Source organism: Coturnix japonica, unplaced genomic scaffold (genome assembly GCF_054131305.1).
Source record: "Coturnix japonica strain WE unplaced genomic scaffold, WE-NBRP24 Scf039, whole genome shotgun sequence".
Taxonomy (NCBI): domain Eukaryota; kingdom Metazoa; phylum Chordata; class Aves; order Galliformes; family Phasianidae; genus Coturnix; species Coturnix japonica.
The window spans coordinates 1,283,665-1,311,382 of NW_028188942.1; the positions used below are offsets into that span (position 1 = coordinate 1,283,665).

The 27,718-nt window shown below is 46.3% G+C and overlaps 3 long non-coding RNA genes across 4 annotated transcripts; all 3 read right to left on the reverse strand.

Moving 5' to 3' along the window:
• Positions 1–11,117: 11,117 nt before the first annotated feature.
• On the reverse strand, positions 11,118–14,798 carry LOC146753149 (uncharacterized). 2 transcript variants are annotated; one of them, XR_014940203.1, is made up of 4 exons: positions 14,601–14,798; positions 11,692–11,967; positions 11,448–11,525; positions 11,118–11,242 (listed from the first exon to the last, which is right to left on the reverse strand). It is a non-coding gene; the product is annotated as an uncharacterized LOC146753149 (long non-coding RNA). The 2 variants fall into 2 exon arrangements; XR_014940202.1 differs by lacking the exon at positions 14,601–14,798 and having other exon boundaries at positions 11,692–12,045.
• A 733-nt stretch (positions 14,799–15,531) lies between these two features.
• Positions 15,532–19,700, reverse strand: LOC146753150 (uncharacterized). Its single transcript, XR_014940154.1, has 3 exons — positions 18,603–19,700; positions 16,175–17,282; positions 15,532–15,685 (listed from the first exon to the last, which is right to left on the reverse strand). It is a non-coding gene; the product is annotated as an uncharacterized LOC146753150 (long non-coding RNA).
• Positions 19,701–24,672: 4,972 nt separating this feature from the next.
• On the reverse strand, positions 24,673–25,540 carry LOC146753151 (uncharacterized). The gene is made up of 3 exons (XR_014940193.1): positions 25,493–25,540; positions 25,024–25,146; positions 24,673–24,875 (listed from the first exon to the last, which is right to left on the reverse strand). It is a non-coding gene; the product is annotated as an uncharacterized LOC146753151 (long non-coding RNA).
• Positions 25,541–27,718: the final 2,178 nt, after the last annotated feature.

Below are 27,718 nucleotides of genomic sequence, written 5' to 3' on the forward strand. Positions count from 1 at the left end.
AGGTCGAAGGAGGTGATCCTCCCCCTCTACTCTGCCCTGGTGAGGCCTCATCTGGAATATTGTGTCCAGTTCTGGGCTCCCCAGTACAAAAAAGACAGGGATCTCTTGGAAAGAGTCCAGTGGCGGGTCACAAAGATGGTGAAGGGCCTGGAGCATCTCACCTATGAGGAGAGACTTAGGGAACTGGGTCTGTTTAGCCTTGAGAAAAGAAGGCTGAGAGGGGACCTGATCCAGGTCTATAAATATTTGAGGTGTGGGGGGCAAAGTGTTGAGGCCAGACTCTTTTCAGCAGTGTGTGGAGACGGGACAAGGGGAAACAGACAGAAACTGGACCATAGGAAGTTCTGCACTAATGTGTGCAATAACTTCTTTATGGTGAGAGTGACAGAGCACTGGAACAGGCTGCCCAGGGTGGTTGTGGAATCTCCTTCTCTGGAGATATTCAAGACCTGCCTGGATGCCGAGCTGTGCAACGTGGTGTAGGGAACCTGCTTTGGCAGGGGGACTGGACTCAGTGGTCTCTGGAGGTCCCTTCCAACCCCTACAATTCTGTGATTCTGTGAATATCATGGGGTGGTTTGGATGGGGAAAGACTACCCCGGTGGCGCAGTGGTTAAAGACGCCGCCTTGCAACACTGGGGCCCGGAGTTCGAATCCCCCCTGTGGCGCAAGTGGTAGATGTGCCGCTCTGCTACACAGAGGCTCGAATCCCGGGGCCTGGACTCGATGATCTCTAAGGTCCCTTCCAACCCGCACGAGAATATGATACTATGATATGATACCCCTTTGAATGACCTTTTGTCAGGGCATGTCCTGGGATTCCTAGGATCCTCAAAATGCAGCACTGCTTCTGTCACTGAAAAATGGGGCCCTGTGTGGGACGGAGGGAGGGTCCATGAGTCCCTGGCCCACCTGACTGAGTATTTCCATGGTCTTAGCAAAGACATACGTACAACTTGAGAATGACAGTTAGCTGCGTTCATGGTGGCATGGCCACTGTTAATGGCCTTGAACTGTCTGAACATAACTGAAGAGGCTCAGGCTGATGCAAATCAGCTATTGAATGATAGTGTTGAAAAATTGGAAAGACAGGTGGCAGTTTTGATGGGGAAAAAACCTAATTCAATCATTCTCCTATGGAAGATCAGTAACAACTCTCTGGAGGACCATGGGGACCCTGTACAGGGAATCTGTATAAAATGGACTCTGTAAATGAAGGCACTAAAAGGTCAGATTTTGAGGTTCCATTTGGACTAGATCTATTTGAGATCTGACTGATTGTAACCCAAAAATGAAAAAAAAAATTTAAAAAAAATGCAGGATAGGCTGGTGGGAGTGCCCTGACCAGTGTCCAACCCCCCAAACCCTGCTGCCCATAATACAGCAGCTGAACTGATGGATATAGTACAATGGTTTAGACAGAAACCAAGAGAGCATGCCAGCATAGCTGCTCTGGTTATGGGACATGGAGGCAGAAAGCGCTGTGGTGAATGGACTGGAAATTTCAAAACTGACATCCATTACTACTCACCCTGCCCTCAGGCAAAGACTGTATGCTCTGTCCAACATAATGAGGATAGCCATTTGATCAGTGAATGATTTATGGCTGTGTGTCATATAACATGGCCAAATAAGAATGACATACCATTAAATATCAGCCTGTGGTCCTCTATGGAGGACTAACAAAATTATATTAGAGAATTAGGCATGAAAGAGGCAATCTATGAAGATGATTTTGAGAGCCCAGTCAATAAATTTTTCATCAGGAACGAGGGATCTCATCCTACAGCCATCACCTTTACATCAGTATGGGTCTATGTTATCCATACTGAACCCCCCAGTGGCCCTCAGGTGCTGTAATACAACAGGCTGCCCAATTGATGGGGAGACAAGAGTGCCTATGGCCAGATGCAGGCTCTGAATGGTGGTGGAAAGGTCAGAGAACCATCTGCTGCCATGACTTAGGCGTCCAGCCCCTAAGGTAATCCAGTCTGGACCCATTAGGGTCTTGAGACAACAAATGTTTAAAGACCAGATTAGAGCAGGAGTTCAGTTTAAAAAGATCGATGGACAGCATAATCAGGAAAAAATATCTGTTAAACAGGCCCAAGCACTGAGTATTTATAGTCCAACCTTTTCAGCCAAACTAGATGTGAATGTAACTCAAGAAGGGTCTGGATGGGGGCTCTGGCAGAGCCAGAGTTCTTTGTGAACCCCTATGAGGTTTTGGTCACAGGTTTGGCATGGAGCAGAATAAAGATACATCACAGTTGAAAAGCATTTATTGGCTACCTATTCTACACTACAGGTGGTAGAACCAGTAGCTCAGATTTCAGAGGTTATCGTTAAACAACAAGGCCAGTCCAGGGGTGGGTAAAAGATCTAACACACATCTCTATGATGGGGGTGGCCCAATCACAAGCAGTGGTGCGCTCAGTTGTTCTGCTTGCCTGCTCCTCAAGGAGTTAGGAGAAATCTGTGCCTGTTGCGTGTTCGAGTGCATGCGCAATGCCATGTGGAGGGCTTATCACAATAAAGATTGGCGGATTTGGTGCGTAGACCGGTCAGAACTCAGATCTGCGTTGTGCTTCCTGCGGCACCAAACGCCCAACAGTGGCAGTTCCGTGTATTGGCCAGAAGGTGGCAGCAGAGACCACGGAAAGAACGTCTGCGGGACAGACCCTGGGGATCCGTTCTCTTTTGATTATAGGGGAAGAACACAAAGGTTAATTTAAAAAAATAAAGGGGGGGGGGGGGAGGAGGAGTGGGAAAAGAAAAAAAGAAAAAATCAAACCACAGCAAACAAATAAATCTTCTCCAAATGTAGCAAACGTGAATGTCTGTCAATAAATAAATGAGTAATTGAATTGATGTCTGTTTCCCCTCTCCCCCGCCCCCCCCCAACTTCCGAGATGAAAAAACACCTGGTATCAATTGGACAGATGCACACAGTGAAGCCAGGGATGGTCTGAAACGCAAAGCAGCTGAGCAGCTTTTAGAAGAAAACAGAGTAGTAACAACTTCTGTACCTACATTCACCACTCTGAGATCCTGTCTGGGTCTCCCAAGGCTTGTAAATAACCACTGGGTCGGTTCTGATGTCGAGTGATTTGTTGTCAGTTCTCTCATGGTTCTCCGGTCAGTTCTCCGGTGCCAGGATCTGCCACAGGGCATTCTGACCACGGGCATCATGTTTCTACGCTGCCGCCTGCATTTAACAGGCAATGGGACTGCCCAGCATGTGCAAGGCAGCACCTCTTTCACACCACCAGAATGTTTAAGGCTGTTGGGATTGTTGTTAGCGTCCCATTAACACTGAGGCTAGAGATACCCTTAGGATTGACATTACTATTAGCATTACTTTGATGGTGCCCTATCTGGGTCATTTCCAGGGGATGTCAGGAGTAAGGCACAGTGTCAGGAGAAAAAGAACAGACTCTGTTACTTTATAAACGTGATAATAGAGAGAGTTCATTGGAAAAAATACAACTCTTAAATAATGCAAAGCATGCTTCTGATTGGATGCAGGCATCATCTGGGCTCTGATTAATATTACTCTTAAGGTAAAGATTATTGTTACCATAATGATTTTTTTTTTGGATTATGATCAGGGTTAAGGTTCCTTTTGCTACAAACTTCTACCATCATTTTTGTTGTTACATTTGGAGTTAGAGACGATTTTAGAATCAGGGTAAGGGTTAGGATTAGAGTTACATTGCGGGTTAATGCTGTTATCTTTACAGCTCCTGTGAGGGTTGGGGTCTGGGTCAGGTGTTTAAAAAATGAAATGAAAAAAGAATAAAAAAAAAATATATTGAAAGCTTCAGATTTCCTTAATCTTTGTGGGAATCATATAATGTGCAACTCAGATCTACCTCTTTGTGCAGTGACTGCCTGTAAATTTGCTAGAGCCTGATATAATATGGCCTTGTGCCATAGTCCTCCAGATTGTTGCTAGGATTCCTTTCCATATATTGAAATTGAATTGACCTAATATATAGGTCAGTTACCAACCTCTTGTTTTTAGGTCTGCCTTGTACTTTTCTGCGGACAGAGAAGGGCAATGTTTCCAAAAGTCAGTACATTCATTCTGTGCTGTGCTGGGCTCTACCCACCCTGTGTATTTATCTTGTGCTTGTCTCAATTCTCCCCATGTCAGAATGCCCCCAGTCTGAACTTAACTCTGTTCAGCAACTTTCTTGGTGGAAAAACTACTTATACAGCTGTTTTACAAGAGGGTTATACATTCAGTTAGGGCCTACACTATGTACTGAAAATACTGGAAACTTCCACTGCAAAAACACAATCTACCTCTCCCATCTGTGCAGCCTTGCAGACCCAGAGCACGCCAGGTTATTTCTGCTTTCATAGCATTTGCATGCTGTAGGGTGAGCAAAAGGTTCTGCTGCTTGATTCTTCTGCAAGAGCTGCCTACCGGCAAATGGTTGCAGGGATGGAGGATGTGACAGAAAGCATTTGTCTCCACAAGAGCAGAGTTACATTCAGTGCAGAGTGTGAGAGTCAGGTTGGTGTGGAAAAGCACTGACACGCTGGGGATGATGCAGTGCTCACATGTCTAACACTCACAGACATTACTGTCAGAAGGATGGTGCTGTGTTGTGCTTCTACCTTTGGCAGCCCCTGGAGAAATGCTGTGGCACACAGAACACCTTTGTATTGCACTGACTGCTGCCATGCAGCATGGATTTAACACACCAAATCCAGAGGAGCATGACTGCATCTAACTGCCCTGAGAAAAACTACTGTAGCTGAAGAGATGAGGAGGCAGCTGCTCATCTGCAGAACAAGCAGCACTGCCAGACATTGGGCCAGGTGAGCACCTCCTGCTGCAGCGTGATGATGACAGGGCTGGAGATGATCTGCAAAGCCAGCTTCAAAGTGGGAGACGTGAGTCAACATGGCAGGAGGACAGAGGTGTTAGGGAGCAGCCAAGGCATCAAAGAGTATCAAAAGGCTTTAAAAGGTATCACAAAGCGACAGCCAGGAAGACTGGGATTATCATGAGCAGCAACCTGGATGCTAGAGATTATTTGCTGCCATACAAAATGGTAGAGATCTTGCTGCTGACATCCCAAAGCCATGCAAAATGGGAACCCAGAGCTCTGCCTGCACGAACCCCACAGCCAGAGTGTTGCAAGCTGAGCTGCCTTGCTGTTTGTTGCATTCATCCCAATCCCTGTGAATGAAGACTCAGAATGCAGCCAAGGCGATGATTGAGCATGAGAGTGACTTTATTCAATAAAAGACAGGAGGACTTGAGAGGTCAAGGGTGAAGATGGGACTCCTCTTTTAAGATGAGAGTGGCTCAGAGCTGGTGCTGCTGCCTGGTGCCTGGGACTGGCAGCCTGACTCTAAGTCCCCATCTAAGATGCTCAGCTTCACCTCACTGATGCTGCCCTGCTCCTGCATGGTGGTGCTGCTGTTGGGGCACTCGGGCTGTGCTTGGGATGGGCAGCACTGCAAAGGCGCTGGGTCACAATCCAGGCAGGTGACTGTGGTGTCTGCCAGGCTCAGGTCAGGAGCTTCAGCAGAGCCAGGAGATATGAGAGCATGAACGTGGATGAGCCCCTTGTGTCCATCACTGTTACCATGTGGAAGGCTGTCATCCGAATTGCAGCGATTTGTGCTTAATAAGAACTCTCCATTGATGGAAACACACTGCACATCACTACTTGGTTTGGATCTTTGGGGTTGACAAGGGCTCGAATTATCTAGGAAGGCACAGAAACACAAGGGTTAGTGTCAAACGTTTGCAAGTTGGATCATGCAAGAGGTTGTTGATACTTGGTAATAGAGTGGCGGCAGGACGAAGCAAATAAGCTTGAAGCAACAGAGCCACTGTCTTGAAAGTGATCCTCGTGCAGGTCCATAAGTTTTGACTCTGCCTGGACTTCATATGGGGCAGTATGACATCACAAAGGGGTGATATGATGTCACAAATGGGCATTATGACGTCACAAATAAGCATTATGATGTCACAAAGGGGCACTATAATGTCAAAAAGGGGCATTATGACATCACAAATAAGCATTATGACGTCACAAAGGGCATTATGACATCACAAAGGGGCATTGTGACGTCACAAAGGATCATTATGACGTCACAAAGAGGCATTATGACATCACAAAGGGGCATCGTGACGTCAGAAAGGGGCATCGTGATGTCAGAACGGAGCATTATGACATCACAAAGGGCATTATGACATCACAAAGAAGCATTATGACGTCACAAAGGGGCATTATGACATCACAAAGGGGTGTTACCATCACCCTGCGCCCAACTCCTCTCTCCCTCCTATTGGCTCCCTCTCCCACCAATCCCCGATCTCCCCTCCCCTTAGGCATTGAATTCTCCTCTCACTACCTCCTCCCAGTCCTCCCCTAGGAACAGAAACCATTCAGATTCTACAGCAAACTACAGCATCTGCACTGCAAGAGCACACTGAACCACCTGCAACAATGAAACACGGTTTTGGAGAGTGGGTTTGAAAACACACCTTTAGACAGCTGTCTCCCTGTTGCCAAAAGGAAACCAAGCAGCAAAAGAAGAGTCCAGCCTGAAACATGCCCATGCTACTAGCCCAGGTTTTTCACAGTCAATGCAGAATCCATCCTGTTCATGAGGTGACAAATGACCAGTGGGTCTCCCCTTGCTCCACCCCTTCTCCTTCAAAGCCAGAAAAAGAAAGAAAAAACAAGCTTCTGTACAGCTGCCGTTATTTCTGACAGCGAGTGTAATCACAGAATCATAGAATGGCCCGGGCTGGAAGGGACCTCAAGGATCATGAAGATCAATCGCCTCCCTGTCCCTGCTGGCCATCCCCTCTTCTGATGGAGCCCAGGGGACCATTTGCTCTCTGAGTTGCAAGAGCACGCTGATGGCTCACGTTCTGTTTTTCATCCACCAGGACCCCCAGGTCCTTCTCTGCGGGGCTTCTCTTAAGGACTGCTCCTCCCAGGCTGTAGAAATGCCTGGGATTCCTCCAGCCCAAGTGCAAAACCTTGCACTTTGCTGTCTTGAACCTCATTAGATTCACCTAGGCCAACCTCTCGGTTGAGCTCCCTCTGAATGGCATCCCTTCCTTCCACTGCATCAGCCGCACCACTCAGCAAACAGCAGAGGGTGCACTCCATTGCATCATTGGTGTCACTGATAACCATGTTAAAAAGCACTGGTCCCAAGACAGACTCCTGGATGACACCACTTGTTATCAGCCTTCACCTGGACATCGAACCATGAATCACCACCCTCTGTCTGTGGCCTTTCAACCAATCCCTTATCCACCAGGTGGTCCACCTGTCAAATCCACATCCCTCCAGTTTAGAGATAAGGATGTGGTGGAGGGCCATGTCAAAGATCTTGCTCAAGTCCAGGTCAATGACATCAGTTTCCTTCCTTTTGTCCACAAATGCCGTCACTCCATCATAGAAGAGCACCAGATTGGTTAGGCATGGCCTTCCCCTGCTAAAGCCACGCTGCCTGTCTTGGATCACATGCTCATTCCTTATGTGATCAAGCATGTCTTTGAGGCGGATCTGTTCTTCACCATCTTCATCACAGTTCTACATTTGAATCAAATAATTGGTGTTGCTGTCACCAAGAAAAACTCTTTGTCTTCTACTCCTGCTGCACATCTGTGCTTTCACCAGAAGCAAAGGGAGAGGCCACCTCCTAGATCCAAATTTTAAGAAACCAACACCCAATAGGTGTCATCTGAAGTAAAATAGGAGAGAAATTAAGATGACTCTTTTGCATCCAGCTTGGATCACTCCCTCACTCAGGCACACCACCATCAGATCAAGGAGATGCTGCCTTCAGCTTAGAGACTGTATGGGAAATCACAGCTTGAACCTCTGATTAATCAGCTGAGGCAAGTGTTGGGTCAGCTGCGGGAGCACAGGTGAGAGTAATCTAGCTGTGCTCCCAGAAGGGGTGGACCTCGACTGCACCTCTTCTGAGACCTCACCTCATTTAAAGGCTGACCACCACTAAGGCAGAATCTCTTGGAGATTGCTCCCCAGTTGAGACTGCCTCAGCTTTCTGGTCAAGGCACCAACATTGGTGAGTTTTCCTTTGCTAATAATCTTTGACTATTTACCACCATCTTGGTTAACATCTTTTTACTAGCCACCCTTACAGAGACCATAAGGGCTTGGGCTTCCAAACTCTCAGCAAGCATTTGGATCAGACAGCTTCCTGCTGGGGAGCCCCCTGCATCACTGCTGCCTCCTTTCGTACTGGACCTGCAGATGCTTCAGAGCTCATTAGCATGGATTTCCTTCCTCCCCTCAGCAGCTGCTCCTGCACTCACCTTCATTCCTGCTCAGATACCGGCCGCTTCCAGCACCAGCTGACCTGCAAGACACAGAAAGGAAAGGTGGTAGTCATGCAAATCCCCAAGAAGCCCAAGGCTGCATCACCACCACGTATGGCAGCCTCAGGAAGTCAGCTGCAACTACAGCCTTGGTCAGAATGGAAACAGGAATCGTCAATTAAGTATGACCTCTGAACTCATTGCCACCATCAGAAACAGGCACTGAAATTGCTCACTTCACTGCAGCTGGTTACCTCCTGATTTTGGGTAAATGCGGACACTGTCTTGAGGGCTACCAGAAAAACGACATCAACTTCATTGTAGGTGGTTAAGCTTGGAAGCTGGACTTGAGCAAGAAAAGTTTCTCAGCTCAGAATCACAGAATTATCAAGGTTGGAGAAGACCTACAAAATCATCTGGTCCAACCATTACCAATACTTCCCGGATAAATCATACCTCTCAACACAACATCCAAACGTTTCTTGAGCACTCCCATGGTCGGTGACTCCACCACCTCCCTGGGCAGTGCTATCCAATGCCTGAATACCCTTTAGGGGAAGTAATATTTCCTAATGTCCAGCCTGAATCTTTCCTGGCACAGCTTAAAACCATTCCCTCTAGATCTATAACTGATCACACGAGAGAAGAGGCCAAACCCCAGCTCACTACAACCTCCCTTCAGGACGTTATAGAGAGTTATAAGGTCTCCCCTGAGCCTGCTCTTTTCCAAGCTGAACAATCCTAGTTCCCTCAGCAGCTCCTCGTAAGGTTTGTGCTCCAGACCCCTCACTACCTTCGTAGCTGAAGACGTTCCAGAACCGCAAGGTTTTCTTGCAGGGAGGGGCCCAAAACTGAATAGGTCAAACATCCTTCTCTCCATCATTGCTGTCACGTGGAAGGCTGTCCTTGGAACTGCAGTGACTCATGCATCCTAACTGCACTCCATTGATGGAAGCACAACGTGCATCATTGCAACTTGCTGGTGGGTTCATGTATTGGCAAGGGATCGATTCACCTGGAAAGAGTAGATACACAGCATTTAGCGTCAAACTTTCACTGTCCAAGGAGGCAAAGGCTTGGTGCTGCCTGTCAAGCAGGTTTCAAGCAGCTTGTGAGACTCATCTGGGAAAGACAGGAGTCAACCAAAGATGTCAGGCACAGGCTTGAATGCCAGAAGGAGGTACAAGCCCACTGAAAGCATGAATTCTACCTGTGTTGCTGACAAGCAGTGTTTTGAAAGCTGGATTTGCACCCTTACCTGCCAGGACCAAGACTTCTACTTCAGAGCGCTCCCTGGCACTGCTCTGCAGTTGGTGTTTGGCCACAGGGGATGGTTTGCCCAGGCAGAAGCAGGAACGCCAACTGCCAGCTGGTGACTCTGCCCTCTTACTGGGAGAACTCAGTCTGGAGAGAAAACAGAGCATGCTGTCAGTCGTGCTGCAGGGTGAGGGAAGAGCTGCACCGAGCCCTTGCCAATAGTTGCCTGTTCCCACCACTGCCTGCTTTCTGCTGAAACACAGCCTAGAAACACCCTCTGTTTCAAACAGCAGAGGATGCTTCCATTCCTACAGCTCAGCCCTCAAGTCCTGCTGGCTACATTCCTCTCAATGATTTCAAGCAAGATTCGGAGCATGTGAGCAAAGGCTCCACAGCCGGACAGGAAAGGAGCTGGCAGGCGTAACTGCTTTCTGAGGAACCGTACAGTTATAAGGGAAGCTCAAAAGCATCCCTGACTCTTACGTTAACACCTCCTCGGCCTCAGCTCACTGCCACCTTTAATTTCTAGTGCCAGCAAGTCTGACCAACAGCTCTGCTTACAGGAGAAGCACAATTGGTTTCAGGCACATGGCCCTGAAATCTGGAAAACCCCAAGATTTCCATGTACAGCCAGCACAGAACAGGATAGACGCCAGCGTGGCTTTCTGCATCTTGTGACTGCCTGCCCAACCAGGAAGGAAAGGCACCTTGTGTGGCTCCACTGAGGCCATAGGGCAACTGTGTGTTAGTTGAATCCTCAAAGATATAATGGACAAAAAATAAACCAATAAAAATCATCCGAACAATGATGGTAGGGGCTGGAAAGGGAATTCCTCTTTCTTTATCTTTCAGATGGAAAATCAATGATTGCGTTGAAGTTCCTCAGTACAGCTGCAGGCCCTTCCTCCACTTGTATCTTGCTGCTCCGTGTTGCAACAGGAGAGCTGCTCTGGCCTCTCCTCTCAGCCTGTGCCGCCTGCACGGTGAGCAGCTTTGTGGATGGAGAGACCCACACAGACTTGGGCCCAGGCAGAGAACTGTGCCCTGCAAGGGAAAACCACAGCTAAGACAGAAAAGGAAGCAGCAGCACAGCCATCCCCATTCTGCATATCTCTCAGAATTGCTCATCCGAGCCACTGGAAGAAGAGGAGCTCAAAATAACTGTGTGCTCAGAGGTATGCTCGTGGCAAAGGACACAGCCACAATTAAGAGCAGCTCACTGTATCTTAAGAGGCAAACAAAAAGCCTAGAAAAACTAGGGGCCAGAGATCTCAGAAAGCATCACTGCCACACTTCAATCAAGTTTCACCTGCTTGCAAAACATCTTAAGAGCAGTGATGGTTTTCTCTATGTAAGGCTTGGACACTCTCAGGACCCATCAACAGGGCACCATATTCTAACCTAAGCCCAGAAGCCTGCTGTCTCCTCAACAGTAACAGAATTTTCAAAGGTCTTGGAGAAGCCCTGGATTGGATGAAGCTGTCAGATTTAGATCAAGCTAATGGAGGAAGATGCTCACCTACTCCCTCTCCCATGGCTGGTGTGGATTTGGAGCAGAAAAGGACGTCTGTGTAAATAGTACTGTTGAAATATCAACTGGTAGAGCAGTGTTGCACATTGTACAAATCACAGTTGGACATCCATGGACAGCTGATGATAAAAGTAATTGTAGGGGAAGAGCTGGATGAAATATTGTTAAAAACAAATAATCATTTTAGCTGCACGTTTGTAAGCATTTCTTTTCATCCTTCTCAAAACAGTTTCATGGCAGAATAAAGAGGACACGTTCACACAGACATTTCCACAGCCAGACTAGGGAATAATCAAAGAATATCAACCAAAACGTGTTTCCTACCAGTTACATGAATCTTGAAGGTGAGTTTCTAGCCAGCAGCCTCGCAGCTGTACTCCCCTTTGTTGCAGTAATTCATTCCTGGATGTAAATCACATGTAGAAAAGTGTTGCTATGATACTAGATGACCAAGAAAGTCCTATAGCCAAAATGTTTTGCACCAGAGAGGCTGTCAGTTGATCCTCCAAATGCAAGACACACAAAATGAAGCGTTCCTTTATCTCTGGGATTCCAAGCATTTTCTCACCTCTGACTTTCACTTGGAATGTTGCTTTGTCATCTTTTGTTTCACAGCTGTAGCTCCCTTGGTCTTTCAGGGTCACATTTTTGACCATGAGCTTGCGGTGCGTCCCCTTGGAGATGATGGTTGTCCTCTGGTCCTACTTCACCTCTGTTTCATCTTTCTTCCATACGACAGCTCCGCTTGCAGCTGACACCTCACACACCAGCTCCAGGTCTTCAGAAGGACTGACTGATATTTCTGAAGTGGTTTTGGGCTTGCTGACAACATTAATGGCTTCATCTGAAGAAAAAAATAGAAAGTGGTTTACATCCTGACTCAGGCTTATTCAGCACAGCATGAAGATACAGTTAGAACTGATTGTAATGTATCTGCTCATTACATTTGGGTGATCGAGTTTCACCTCTGGAGGTACTCACATACAAACGTGTGCTTGATTCTCCTGTGTAAGGAAAGAGTAAGTTCTATGCAGACAGTTCTTATTTCTTTTAATCAATTCTGTATTCTGCACACGTTCTTCTGAAGCTAAAATGAAGGCAGCTAAGTAAGGTGTTTGCAATATATGAACAAACCTATTCAACACTTTGTCTCTAAGCTAACAAGCAGCGTTTGAAGAGCACATCAGTATTTCATGCCCTTCATTCCATCCAGACAGAACCTGCCTGAGGAGCAAGCTGATGGCTGTCAGCTACAGGCAGACCTAGCTTAGCATTGCATTTCTTACAGCAACAACTGTTGCTTTCAGTCACTGAATATACCAAGGCCAATTGCTATGCCAGGCACATTTATGGCATCAGTGAACAAATAATGAGTTAAAAATTGTAATAGACAGGAGTCATCTATTCTTGTAAAACTAGGTGACCAAAGAAGAACAGTCCCTCTAGAGTCAAGCTGTTTAGAACTAATAGCATCAATCAATGTCACGTAGATAGATTACTTCCCTGCCCTAAGACCATCTTGTGACCATTTGGTGCTCCTAATTAAGCCCTCTTGATGGCTTTTTTGTCTGAGCCATGTGACATTTTGTGATAGGAGTTACTGCTAGTGTTCCCTTAACCCTACACCAAAGTAGGAGGTATCCATTCTCAGGGAATCATGCAGGCTTCCTCTGGATTTGATGCTCAGAGACAGCCCCAGAACTTTTTAAATCTTAGCTTAGCTCTCATCCAATAATGTTCATCAAACAGTGCAACTTGTCCTTTGGGGATGCCTTTGTTCTGCATCAACCAGTTCCAACGGAGTCTTCTCGGCTTGTTTTAGATCAGTTTTTCAACAGATAAAGCCAGGGGCTTTGAATTACAAAGTGAAATTGCAGAATGCATGATTCTCAACCAAACAGAACGGGAGGTGGGATGCAGGGTGAATACCTGAGCCAATACCACCTGCAAGCAATCCTTCAATATCTTAGGAATCTCTAGCCATCCCAAATCCAGTGTTGGGCTTGATCTATCATCTCTGCTGAGTTTTTAGCTAGCTGATGGTGAGCATCTTGGTGGAGATGGGTGAGCAGTCGGACTAGAGGGTCTTAATCAACCTTAAGGATCCTGTGATCAGAGGAACTTGATTGTGCTGTTAAAGGTCACAAGAGCTGCACTGCAGCATGAGCATACACAGCGAAAGGTTTTCAGTAGAGCTTCGGTTCATAAATGAGGACTGGGTTATAGAAAATAGGCTCAAGAAATAAACCAGAAAACAGATCTTAACGCCAGGTTCTGTGAATGCAGCCAGCTGAATTTCACAGATATTGAATTTCAATGACAATTTCTTGTGTTATTTTACCCTCCAGCTCCACCCTGAACAGGAACAGGTCAGTGACAAGCATTACTCCTCCAGGCTTGACCTGACAGTGCTTTACTTGTACTATGAGCTAATGCCAGGAAGAGCAGGAAAAGAGTTTCATCCACGTGCCTTCTCCTTCCTTAGTAAAACCAGTGTGAAACTGCAGCCACATCAGGCTGAAGGAGACGTCTCAGATGTCCTGCCTGGATGCAGGAGGTCACGTGTCAGAGGATGTCTGGCACGTCAAGTCTCATGGCAGTGCAGTGCATGACAAACTGCAACAACACTTTCCTGTGGGCTCCTTTGGGCACGAGGCCCAGCGGGTGACACACCTCTGGCTGCAGCTCTTCAGAGCCTCCCAGCAGCCACGTGATGCCCATGGGAGAGACACAGCTGACCCGCACAGCAGATGATTTACCAGCTCGCTCTGATTTACAGCAAGAGAAGATACAAGTGGTGATGCTGAATGGTGAAATACTGCGAGTGTGTGGCATAGGTATAAGATTTGTGAGCCTGAGGATGTTCAAAGTCAGGATGGACAGGGCTCAGAGCACCTGATGGAGCTGCGGTGCCCCTGTTCATTGCAAGGGAGTCCAACTAGCTGACCCTTAAGGGTCTCTTCCCTATCTATGAGATACACAAAAGCTGATTCTGCAGTAACCAAGCTACCAACAGCAGCTGTTTGTCTTACAGCTTGCCAACACAGATTTTAAAATAACAGCATTGATTACTCATTTGATAGTCACATTACAGTGCAATGCACATGGAAACGTCCATCAGCTAATTCATTTAATTCTTTGGGCAGACCTGCCAGTATGAAATATTATGCTAACATGACAGAGAGAAGAAAAGCAAAATTAAGACTAGCTGACAAGCCGTGGCAGGAAGTTCTGCTCTCCATCAATTTAGTCCCATTATTCAATTCTGTTTGGAGATGTCTCCATGACTCTCTGGAGTTTGTTCTTTGAGAAGAAGCAATTAAGTAAGCTCTCCAATGCCAAAGTGCATACACTACTCTAGGCCTTTCTTGTTTCTCCATGGATCAACAAGGGTGACAAGCCAGCAGAAGATGATGAAGAGCCTCATCATGCAAACTCATGCATTTTATCCCCCTCACAGTTGCACTGACAACTTACAGCATCATCCATTGAGACGTTGTGAATTTTCAGGGTGTGTTTCTTCCCCACAATGTGCAGTTCATATTTTTCACTGGCCTTGAGCTCCTTCCCATCCTTCATCCACTCCACAGTAGCGCCTGTGTCTGAAAGCTCAGCCTGCAGTTTGGCTTCCTCACGCAGCCGAGCGGAGATCTTTTCTACATCTTTGCTCTTATTGGTAAATCTCACTGCAGCACCTGTCAGGAGCAAAGGCCTCGTTATTTCAATTGATATCAGGCTAACGTGGTCAATGTTTGCTGCAACATCTCTGAAAAAGTATCACCTTCTGTTCCTGCACTCATCATTGTGTCACTGCTGAGCAATTCAAGATATTTCATTTGGTCTTCTTGCCGGATTTACTAAGTAAAAATCAACCAAACATCTCCTTCTACTGATTAAGAATGCTCTAAACATGCTTCTGCAGAGGTTTCCACCCAATGACAAACAGGTCCTCCCATCATGAATGTTTATTTGTTCTATTTTGTCATGCAAAGCTGATTGATAGAGATATTATCGGAATGATTGCTCCCCTACTTCTACATTATTCCAGTGCAATCAGAAAGGCTGTCTGAACCTGGAGCTGAAAGTACTGCTCTATGGTGATGCAGTGGTAAACCAGGTGACTGAATGCACTGGCCAATAGCTGTGAACTGCAGACATTCATCAGCTGGCATGGAGCAATCTGGTTCAGATACCAAGCAGCTGGGTAGACTGGCTTACCCTACACTCAGTGCTATCATGTTTAGGTCATTACCAGGACTCACATCAGTCCATGGGATGCAATTTCAGGTATTTGGTACAGGCAGTGAATGCCTGCAGCCCCAGTTCTAATCAACAGATCACAGCAACTATGCCTTGACTGTAAGAGGAAAGGAGAAGGATCAAAGCAAATACCTCTCACTCTCATCTTGGTGCTGACATCAACATTTTCGGCAACAAATTTCACTTCTGCTCCACCATCATTCTTGGTGATGTTCTTTATGATTAGGCTGTGAGTAGTTTGGGTTCTCTTGATGATGCAGGTCTCGCTTTCCTGTAAGACTTTACCACTGAGGTACCAAGTGCTGCAACACATTGTTGTAAGATCAGTAGTAAACATGGCATCCCCTCCAGGTACAGCTTCACCAGCTGTTAGGGGGGATTTCACAGCCAGGACTGGTTCTGAGGAAGAACAACATGGATGTCTTAATGCTCTTTAGATGCAAGTCTGGTATCTCATTTAGAGATGGAAGATTAGATCATAGGTACATTTCTACTTCTCCCTTTGCATGAGTGCTGGAAGAAGAACTTCTATGCTTAAGATCTGTTACAGAAAGTTCTGCCTCTTGCACATGTGAGATATCAAAAGATAATAATATTCATGTCTCTCTCACAGAAACAGAACTTGTATCACTTTAGTGGTAGCTGGAGGTTGACAGGAGAACTAGTAATAAAGGAAAGCCTTTGGTGTGTTAGTGCACTACTATCCTTAAAGTCAAATGAAACATCTTTAGGGAACCAACACAGCTGCTCAGCTCACACTGACCCATTTCCATTGGGGTTTTTGTGCTTACCAAGGTGCACGCTCCCTGGGAATTCCAGAGACGGGCTCTGTCCATGCGCATTGACTGCAGACACTCGGAACTGATCATCAGCCTCTTCAGACAGATTGCTCACCGTGAACTCTGGGACGGGGACATGAGACTCGTGGCACCTCACCCACGTGAAGCCAGTTAGTTTATTGCCTTCCACAATGTAGCCATCGATTGGAATGGGGCGTTGCATCTTCGGAGGGGACCATGCCAGCGTCACTGAGGTTTCTGTTTTATTTTTCACCACGGGGTCAGCGGGGGGCTGGGTGGGAGGTTTTCTGGGAGCTGAACAGAAAGAAATACAGAAATATTAGCATAAGGTCATGTAGGCTGGAAAAGACCTTCAAGACCAGCAGACTCAACTTTCAGCATGACCTACTGAGTCCCACCATTAACTACTGTACTACCTGAGGACATACATGACAAGCTTATTCCTGCAGGTATTTGCATAGTGAATATATTCACCCTCTGGTTGCTTTGGAACATTTTAGAGGTTAAAATCCCATCAGACTTTTTCACTGTGTGCAGCCACTGATACAGGCAGGAGGCTGGGAATTACCTGATGGGCTCTGGTTACAGACTACTGACACAGTAAAGGATTGATTTCATTTCATTTTGGCCATCAAAAAGTTTGGAGTCTGGTTTAAGTCATCCATCTAGACTCCAATTATAATCCTATGGAGAGCAGCGCATTCAGGAGAACTCATCTCATCTTCATAAACCTGAATGAAATCACAGAATCATAGGATCACGGGAGGGCTTGGGTTGGAAGAAACCTTCAAGATCATCCAGTTCTAAACACCCTGCCATGGGCTGGCTGCCCACTAACCAGCTCAGGCTGCCCATCACCCATCCAACCTCGCCTTCAACACCAAGGACAGGCATCCACAGCTTCTCTGGGCAGCCTGAAATGGAAGCAATGAGCCACATGTTGAAGATACTCAAACATTCATGACTGTAGAGAGAGCCAAATACTCCATACATATTGCCTGCCTGGTCAATGGTATTAAAATGCCAACAACAGACTCATCCAGCTCATGGAAAATGGTGTGAACAAGGCGTACAGGATTCTTCCAGCAGCGAGTTAGATCTGCAAAGTGTAAAAATAGGAAATCTCAATGCAATGCAATTTTCCCTCATAACATAAATAGACACATAACTGTTTTGGGGTGCACTGTTACCAGCCTGTCAGTTGCTGTTGGTCAGTGCTAGATGCCAAAGGTCCCACTAACATAGCATGAATCTGAAAGCTAGACGCTGGAATCAGATCTCCTGACCTTACCATCAGAAATCGAGATGTCATATTTTGCTCAGAGGTGCCTGCTTGTAGGAGGGACAGCTTCCGAGCTTTTTCTGCTCCAGGAACCAGCTCCAGCTTCAGGATTTAAACAGCAGTCAGAAATTAAACTGAGCTTTGTCACCTCCATCAAACAGAAGGAGTGGTTGGGTGGTACAGCTTTCCAAATAACTTAGAAACTGTCACAACAATCAGATGCCTACCTTTTCTTTTTGAACTTGTTAATACATAGAGCTTAATAGCATCAGAATGCCCCAAGCACTTCAGATAACACGACAGCTGTAAACCCTTCTTTAAGGATTCCTTTGTTTAACCACTGAGTAACTGTAATTCAGTGGTGCTGGTGGGAGAAGGGAAGTCCTAATCTTCCCAGATGGTGAATAGAGTTGATGTTCACATGCAGACTGGTGCTGCAGCACAGCCAGAAACCACTCATTTGGGAAACACAGCACCAAGAAAATAATGGGAATAGCTTCATAAAATCAGGCAGCTTCACCCAAATTTCATGTCAGGTCCATTATTCTTCCTATTTTCAGGAAGAAAGGTTTTCCCTTTTTCTTGTAGTTTTATTTTCTTTTCCTTTCATGCAAGCAGCTTTGTAGCTTAAAAAATTGTTTTCTAATCACCTCCTGGTGTGGACAAATCACACAGGTTTGACTCCATGTTTTACATAGTTAGCATTTTATATTTGTTCCAGTATGGAACTGAACAGCCATAGAATGGCCTGGGTTGAAAAGGATCTCAAAGATCATCCAGTTCCAACCCCCTGCTATGTGCAGGGTCGCCAACCACCAGACCAGGCTGCCCAGAGCCACAATCCAGCCTTTCCTCATAGGGGAGCTGCTCCAACCCTCTGATCATCACAGTGGCCCCTCCTCTGGACCCACCCCAACAGCACCACAACCTTATTGTCCACAGAAAGCATATAACCCTCATTCAATTGCCCTTCCACTCAGCTTAGAGCACTACTAAAACCAGCATCTTCACCTTAGTTCATCACACTGCTGCAGTTCCTTTTACAAGGATTTCACTGGCAAAAATTAAATCAAAGCCATCACAAGGGATTTAGCACAGTTACGTGTTACTGGCTACGAGAGCTGTCAGCACAGTCACCTGTCAGGCTTTGCTGCTGTTCTCTTTATGTAGAGGCACAACAAGGTTCAGACACCTCACAGTGCAATTCTCACTTGGACTGTAAAGAAAAAGGAGGCTTGAAAAGCAGCGTGTGGAAAACAAAGAAACAAGAATTAGAACAACAGTGGGGCCATGGCACTTGTAGGAATTGTTCTGCCTTTAACAGCAGAGCTTTTCAAGAAGTATGAGGGCATTGCAAACCAGACCAGTTTGGACAGATTAACAACTGCAAGTAGTGGGTTCCAAAATTCCAGACATGAAATCAAAGATAGAAAAACTCTTCACATTTTCATCTCTCAATTTTTCGTACATTGTGCATTACAGTGCAAACAAGTCTTCACATACAACTTGGAAGCTAAAGACAAGTCTGACAAAACAGACTGCACAAAAATGATGGATAATTAACAGAGCAAATTGCTCTTTCAAAAACAGAGTTTATGACTTCTGGTCATAACACTTCAGAAGCCTCAGAGGCTTCTTCTCCTTTGTATATTTTCATTCATCTTAGATTTTGTTTTCATTCAATGTGACCTCACTAAACAAATATTGTCTAAGACCATGAGTATCACATAAATGTGCAGATCTCAAGCTGCTCACTTATCTAGTACCCTTGGCATGATGCTTTATTTTCCTCAGCTGATCATCTAGATTGTGCCTGTTGATTGTGCAACAACAGCCTGTTGGTCTCGATTACCTGTGAGAGGCTCTAACTTTGGCCAGGAAAAATCATTTGAGGACAAGTAATTCTCTTGGAATCAGTAAGGCAGTCTTTCCGTTCTTTCTTACCAGCACCCATCTTACATGTTAATAAAGGATTCTGGAAATCAGTTTGAAGATCAAGAAACAATTCAGTTCAAGCATATGCAATCACAGGATTTGTACGTCACCTGCAAAAGTCATTTTATTCTATCCACAATCTCATCCTACATGCAGTTCCTTAGAGGGTTCCTTAGGCACACCAACCCCATGCTCCTATTACAGACCCTTGCATAAGACAGGTGATATACCTACAAGATTATCTACAGCTTAGACTATGAAAACAGGGAGTCTAGCTAGAGAAAATTATCTACCTGTGCTTCTGAGCAATCTGTTAACCACTCTCATACAGTTCAGGCCAATCCAAACAAGATGCAATGACATGTCAGCCACAGAAACAGCTTGATTTTAAGGAGTTTGTTTGGACAAGCCCCTGTTGCATACGGTGGTCAAACATGCATTACTTGGGGGCACATTGTATTTGATTTAACAGATACTCTTACCTTTGGCTTTGCACAGAGTCCAAAGTCTATCAGCTTCAAATTGTCAATCAGCAGATTTTCCCGGTGGATGAGAAAGCAGTCAGGAATGATTTCCACCCAAACGCCCAAGGAAACATCTTTTCTCTTCTTTTATTTCCTGCTGTGGACAGTGGTTCCCAGTCTACTCAAAGCTCGCTCGCTCTCGCTGTCTCAGAGATCTTCACTGACTGCTGGCAAGTTCCCATCTTCCAATATCCCAGGTGGGAAATACTAGCTTGTATCTGTTGGAAAGGACCTGGGGACTAGGAGGACAAGTGGTGAGAGACCACAGGCTGAATGCAAGCCAGCAGTGTGCTCTGACAGAAAAGAAGTACAACAAGATCATCAGCTGCATTAAAAAGCAGCACAACCAGACCAGGACAAGTCATTCCTGCTTCAACACTCATTGCACCACATCTACAATACTGTATCTGGTTTTTGGCCAGGAAGGATAACAACCTGAAACAAACTCTGAAGCAAGTTCTATGGATGACCTCCAGCCTGTGCAGGGGGCTGAAGCTCCCACTCAGAGAAGAGAAGCTGGGGAGAATGATCTTTGTGACAGAAAATCCATTGGATGGGGCCAGAGGAATGCGTCTCACCCCATACCCTCTGTACAGCCACCATTTGTTTAAAGGATCACTCTTCCTTGAGGCACAAAACTAGAGCAGGTTACACAACAGACTGACACCACAAGGGCTTCTCTCGAGATACAAACTGCAGCAAAGAGCATCACAAAAATGTGAAACCAACACTCAGATCAGATCTGTGTCTCTGCTCCGCTCATTAGGAGCATCATGTTTTACTCCCCTTTCAGAGGAAGATACTTCTTCAAGGATAACAAAATCCAGCTCAGCTACAGAACACAGTACCACATAGCAATAAATATCTAACATTTCCTGTAGGGAAAGAATCCTAAGCACAAGTTATTGTCTGAGTTTCAGCTGGGACTGAATTATCTTCTTCAGTGTCTGATATAATACTACGTTTTCATTCTAGAGAAACAATGGAGATAGCGCAGTGATGCTTACAGTTGCTGCCAGGCAGCGTTGTACAGAGCCACAGTCAATCTCAGCTGAGAGCCCAAGGAAGTGAGAAGGAACAGAACTAGGACAGCTGACTTAAACTGGCCAAAGGATATTCCATACTATATGACATATTGTGGAAGGAGTTTTGAAGGGGGTATAACTTCATGTAAATCTCTTCCACTACTAGGAGGCTAACTGGACACTGATTGGTAGGTGGTGAGCAATTGCTTTTGCATTCATCATAACTATTATCCTTTTCTCTATCTCAGTACATAATTCTATCTCAACCCATGAGTTCTACTTTGTGTTACTTCTCCCCCCTTCAGTTCTCTCCTGCAATCCACTGGAATGGAGTGGAGTACTGTAACTCTCTCTGCCAACAGAAAAATAAAAACACATTCATTATTATTTATGGAAGACTGACTGCAGTTCAGGCTCACTGGTTTGAGGTCTCTGGGCATAACCCTGACTGTGAACAGAAGCAATTGCTGAAACAGTCTGTCAAAAAAAGACTGGAGCTTCCTCTTCCAAAAGGCGGTCCTTAGAAACAATGCAATCAAACAGCTTCCCTGTAAGATAAGGTTATCTGAAAATGCATTTAGAGAGTATCAGAGAAAGATAAGTAAGAAAGACAGCACAGAAAGCAGAAACTATTTCTTACCTCTATGACTATAAATATTTCTTTGATGTCTCTCTTACGTGATCCAATGGGCAAACATGTTGATGACTTCAGTTCTTCATGGCATCAATTTCTGTTTTAGCATGAGGCAAGTCATCCTTAAGAGACCATAAAAGCAAGCGATGAAATCGCTAACTACTGTGACATACCAGGTACCACATCTGACTGCTGTGGAACAGAACAAGCACATATGGGACAGTACACAATTCAACATCAACTCAGCAATGACTGACATCACTCCCATAGAAATTCTGAAACAGAGCTGTGAAAAATGAAAAGTAAAACATTCAGCATTTTCATTGGCATTTTGGTAAAGTTGCTGTAATAATGTAACAATAATGTAATGTAATGTAATGATGTAATAACTTCCTCCATTTTAAAGCCAGAGAATACTGCCCTCTGAACAACCAGCAACAAGATTTGTGGTGCTCTGTTAAACTTTTTCCAGCTCTACAGCATCTTTCAAAAGGCAATGGGACTAGTAGGCTGCATTCGTATGTACCATCCCACCTGCCCCCGTGTTCTTGAGAACTCCACAACTCCAACAGAAGATATTCTCATATTTAAATGCCTTTTGGCTTACCCCTACAGTAACTTTCTCCATGATTTTTAGTGCAACTTTTTCACCAGTAAGAAGATGCCGCCCGAGTTTTACCTTGGCAAAACCACCTACAAATCAAAACACAGATGCTTAAAGTTGAGTGTGAATTCTTCTCTAATATAATATTACAATTTCCAACTGGTTTAAAAAACGAATTTCAAATTTATACAAATGAAACCTGACTTAGAGAACTGACAAGAGCTGTTAATCTATTCTCAGATTAATTCTAGAGTGGTGAGACAGACTGTTAGGCGTGCTGTTTCTGTACAAAGATGACACTTACCCGTTCCAACTGTTTCATGGAATTCCTAGTACTTGAGAATTTCCTCGTAGTCACTGACAGACATCCTGAATGTGCAAGAACTGAAGATCCTCCAAGCACGTGCAATGAGGAAGTGCCAGCAGTGTTCACATCCTACTTAGGACATATTCTTAGAGGCAGAAGGGACACTCGTGGCAGATCCAGCAATGCTCATCTTCTCACCAACGTGCATCCCCCTCTCACCCAGCAACAACAAAACACAGTGCATGAAGCTGGCTTCACTTAGGTTAACAATATGGAACATCCCTCAGGGCTTTGTGCCACAGAGCAGTAGCAGGGCTGGTCTACAGCTTGAGGAAGCAGTGGAAGCCTTTCCCTGTATGGTTACAGTGTCCCTGCACGCACCCCACAGCCAGAGCGTTGCAAGCTGAGCTGTCTTGCTGTTTCTTGTACTCATCCCAATCTCTGCGAATGAAAACTCAGAATTCAGTCAAGGCGTTGATTGAGCACGAGCGTGCCTTTATTCAATAGGAAAAAGGAGGGGGTGTGAGGTCTGGAGGAAAGATGGGACTCATTCTCTGTTGTCTGACGAGAGTGTCTCAGAAGTCGTGCTGTTGCCCGGAGCCTGGGACTCTTGGCCTGATTCTACCTCCCCCTCCAAGATGTTTGGCTTCTCCTCTGTAATGCTGACCTGAGCCTGCATGGTTGTGCTGCTGTCGGGGCACTCGTGCTGTGCTTGGGCTGGGCTGTCCTCGAAAGGCACTCGGTTCAGGCTGGTGCCTGAGGAGTCTGGCAGGCTCAGGTCAGCAGCTTCAACAGGTATGGGATGAACGAGAGCTTCAACGATGATGGCATTCTTCTCTTTATAACTGATGTTATACGGAAGGCTTTCATCTGAACTGCAGCATCCTGTGCTTAGTAACAGTTCTTCATTGATGGAATCCCAGGATGCTGCATCGTAACATGCCTGGCGTCTTGGAGATATACAAGGGCTCGGGTCACCTAGGAAGGAGTAGACGCACAGCAGTTAGTGTCAAAGTTTCACAAGATGAATCATGAAACAGGTTCTTGACATTTGGCTATGCAGTGATGGTGGGCAGAAGCAAATAGGCTTCTAGCAACAGTGTCACTGTCTTGAAAGTGATCCTCGTGCAGGTCCAGCTCTTGTGTTGACAAGAGACTCATTTGGGAAAGACAGGGGTCAACTGAAGATGTCAGGCACAGGCTTGAATGCCAGAAGGATGTACAAGCCCACTGAAAGCATGAATTCTACCTGTGTTGCTGACAAGCAGTGATTTGAAAGCTGGATTTGCATGCTTACCTGCCAGGACCAAGACTTCAGCTTCAGAGGGCTCCCTGGCACTGCTCTGCAGTTGGCGTTTGGCCACAGGGGATGGTTTGCCCAGGCAGAAGCAGGAACGCCAACTGCAAGCTGCTGACTCTGCCCTCTTACTGGGAGAACTCATTCTGCAGAGAAAACAGAGCATGCTGTCAGTCGTGTTGCAGGGTGAGGGAAGAGCTGCACCGAACCCTTGCCAATAGTTGCCTGTTCCTGGCAATGCCTGGTTTCTGCTGAAACACAGCTTAGAAAAGCCCTCTGTTTCAAACAGCAGAGGATGCTTCCATTCCTACAGCTCAGCCCTCAAGTCCTGTTGGCTAAATACCTCTCAACGATGTCAAGCAAGGACATGGATCCCGAGAATGTTGGAGGCTCAGGCTGCTTCGCTCTCCTGGGGTAGGCCTTCAACAGGGAACGAAGGCAGGAGATGAACTTGCCCCGTTTCTTTGGCTCTGCGCAACAAAACAAAAAAACAAGTTCATTTCAGCCCTGGCTCGGTTGGACGAGGCCGACTGCAACACATTCAACAGAACACGTAACAACAGAAAGCATGTTCCCAACAAAGACACGCAAGAACAGATTTTCCCCATCCCTGGAGGTGCCCAAGGAGCTTAATGCAGTTCTCTTTCTAAGCTTGCTCAACTCGGGCATTAATGAACCCCCTGAAAGCCACGTTCAGACCCCATTTTACTAACCCGCATTGTCAAATGTAAAATACGCACCTGGCTTTGGCAATGAATGTAGGATGGACTCGGGCAGTTTTCCCCTGATGAGTTCCACGCACTCACCAGGGAAAAAACCAACCTGTAATAAGAACAAAAAGTCAGTTGGGCATTAGCCCAAGCCCAGAGCCAAAGGGAAGGTCCTCTGACACCGACACAGGGCAACTGTTTGCATCCAGAAGCCATCCTGTGCAGGCAGAGCAGCTCCAACCGGAGATTCTAGACACTACTGAAGCTGTGCTCTCTAGTCAAAAATGTGTGCCTACCTCAAAGCCACGCTTGCCTCTCCACCAGGGGCTCATCTCCTTTGGTGGCATATCAACAATGCACACGATGTCTCCAACCTGCAAAAGATTGAAACATCAATCCCAGCTTCAGCACAGCTAAAACAAAAGCCTTCTTCTACGACACAAAATATGAGAGTATTCCCGAGGCGTTCACACTCTATACTAATTCTGTGCACAACAACAAGGAACGCCTGGAACTGCTTACCTCCAGAGAGAGCTCATCCGGCCCCTGGGCAACGTGGCTCCTAATAACATGGGCTGCCGCAATCGCTGGTATGTTTAAAGATGACATAGCACGCACCAGCTGCGGCTCCCGCATGTTATCAGCCTGCAAAACAGAGCACAGGCCGTGGTCAGGAGCTGAGGACAAACCAGGAGGATTTCTAGGTGAGGAGCACATCTGCAAAGAAAGCTGCAGCAAATGCGCTCCGTCCTTATCAGGAGCACTTCAGAAGGAGCTGCACGTCTCATCACAGTTATTTCCCTTTCTGGCGTGCATTGCCAGGCCATGCAAAGATGCATCTCTCTCTACCCAGACTAATCAGCAATGGCACTGGCACAGACAGGTGGCCAGGCCCTTTTTGGCCCATTCTTTCCTGCAGGAGAGTACACCTGCAGCTCCTTCTAATGGCTCAACACAGGGAAAAAAGACCGGCCAGAGCTTCATACTGTACCTCCGTCGCCGCCAACTCAGGCTCACGGCTGATCCCACTGCACGCAGCACCCATCACAGCAAGTGTGAACAGCTGGAACAGAGCAGAAACACACTTCTGTTTTCTCTATTCACACAGCACAGTATGGACAGACTTCTTCAGAGCTACCCGCGCATACCCTGCGGCAAAACCATGCGGGGGGACAAAACATGGCACGTACCTGGCAGTGAGATCACCTCAAGCTATCTGCAGCAGTTCCTTGTCGCTTTGCTCGGATGAAATGAGAGCAAAAGCTGCACCGAGGCAGTGGGCGGAGGGTGAGGAGAGGAGAGAGAAAGAGCAGGTCAGTGAGCAGGGCTAAGACAGTCATGGAATAACACACACAGCACAACTGTCCCATCCACTTGCTGCAAGACATGCTGAGTCTCAGGCTACATGATGCCTGTCCGCCCAGCAACTTTACAATGCTTCCACTACTGAGCAAAGACAATGGAAGAAGCACGGGACAGGTGCCAACTTTACTGATACCCCCTTTGGAACGTGTGTACCGGGGAAAATTACGTCTGATGGTCAAGAGTAAGCAATACGGTGCTGTGAGCTCAAACAGCCAGCAGTTCTCAACACCTCACTGCCCACCCATCCATCCCACGTCAGCTCAGCTTACCTACAAGCTGCTGCACACGACGGTGAGAAGAAAAAGCACTAAAGATACTAACTAAAGCCACTAACTAAAGGCACTAACTAACTAACGGCACTAACTAACTAACGGCACTAACTAACTAAAGGCACTAACTAACTAACGGCACTAACTAACAACAGTAACTAACTAACAACGCTAACTAACAACACTAACTAACTAACAAAACTAACTAACTAACGGCACAAAAGGCACAAGAACAACAAGACAACCAACCACTCCGACCACTAGCTCACCCACAAAGGAACACAGAACGCACCGCTCCTCCCCTCATTCCAGCCGCTTATGACATCACCAACGGCCAACAGCCTGGTCCACCATGACCCCCCACAAGGCGGGGAGCCAAGACCATGTGGTCACATCTGATTCCAACACGGCACCACAACATTCCAGGACTCAGTGTGGGCTTGGAATTCTATCCAGGTGTGGCAGCGCAATGGGAGGTGTTAGGGCACAGCTGACGAGCTGACAGACAACGGACGTTTCCAAAGGAGGGTGCCAGATTAACTCTCAGCATTCTCTTGCGGGGCTCTTAGGAATGCTTCAAACCCATTTTCACTGCCTAGCTCATTTCTAGAAAGTCCAGTTGAGAAATGCTCACTTTGTCTGGGGAACGCCTCTATGCATCATGAATGAAAAATAAAATAAAATGGGCATGCGACCCTATGAAACTTACCTCTCTGCTCTTGCTGTCAGCCAGACACCTCAGATGAGCATGACGTGTCCCTGCTCCTGAAGATTCACCCAAGTCTGTGTTCCTCTCTGCTCCATCTCTGGCTCTAAAAGAAACACAGACAGAGATGATTACAAGATCCTTTGTGCAGACGAAAGACAAGGGTGCACATGAATTCTGTTTAGCAAGAAATACTACATTCCCAATGGTAGTACTTGAATCCTCCTTTGGGGCTGGAGCTCAACAGGTCAACACATCAGAAATAACACAAAGTGCATCTGGAAGACGTGTCTCAAAGCCCAGAAAATCCAACACGGGAGGGGGCTGGACAGTGGACCACAAGTGTCCATTTCCATTGCAGCTCCCTGTAGAGAACAGCACCAATCAGCAGGCGTGAATCAATTCATTCACGAGCTGCACAATGACTCTGTTCTTTACATGATAAAGAAACACACAGAGATTCCTGACCAAAAATTTGGGAGTTAATAACGACCAAAGAGGTTCCTGTTCCTACGCCTCATCCTCTCACCCCAACTCCTGGGTGATGCCCACAGGCTTCAAGTCAGCTCTCAAATCCATTGAACTCCAGTCACAGAACTCCATCAAAAAGGATGTCACACATGTGACACTTACATACATTTTGCATCAGAAACAGTGACGCCAGCAGGAGCAGAGAGGTGACTGTCCCCCTGTACTCAGCACTGGTGAGGCCACAACTCTAATTCTGTGTCCAGTTTGTGGCCCCTCACTGAGAAAAAGAAACTGAGGCATTGGAACGTGTTCAAAGAAGGGCAACAAAGCTGGTGAGGGGTCTGGAGCACAATGGGGCCATATGAGGAGAGGCTGCAGGAGATGGGAATGTCCAGCCTGGAGAAGA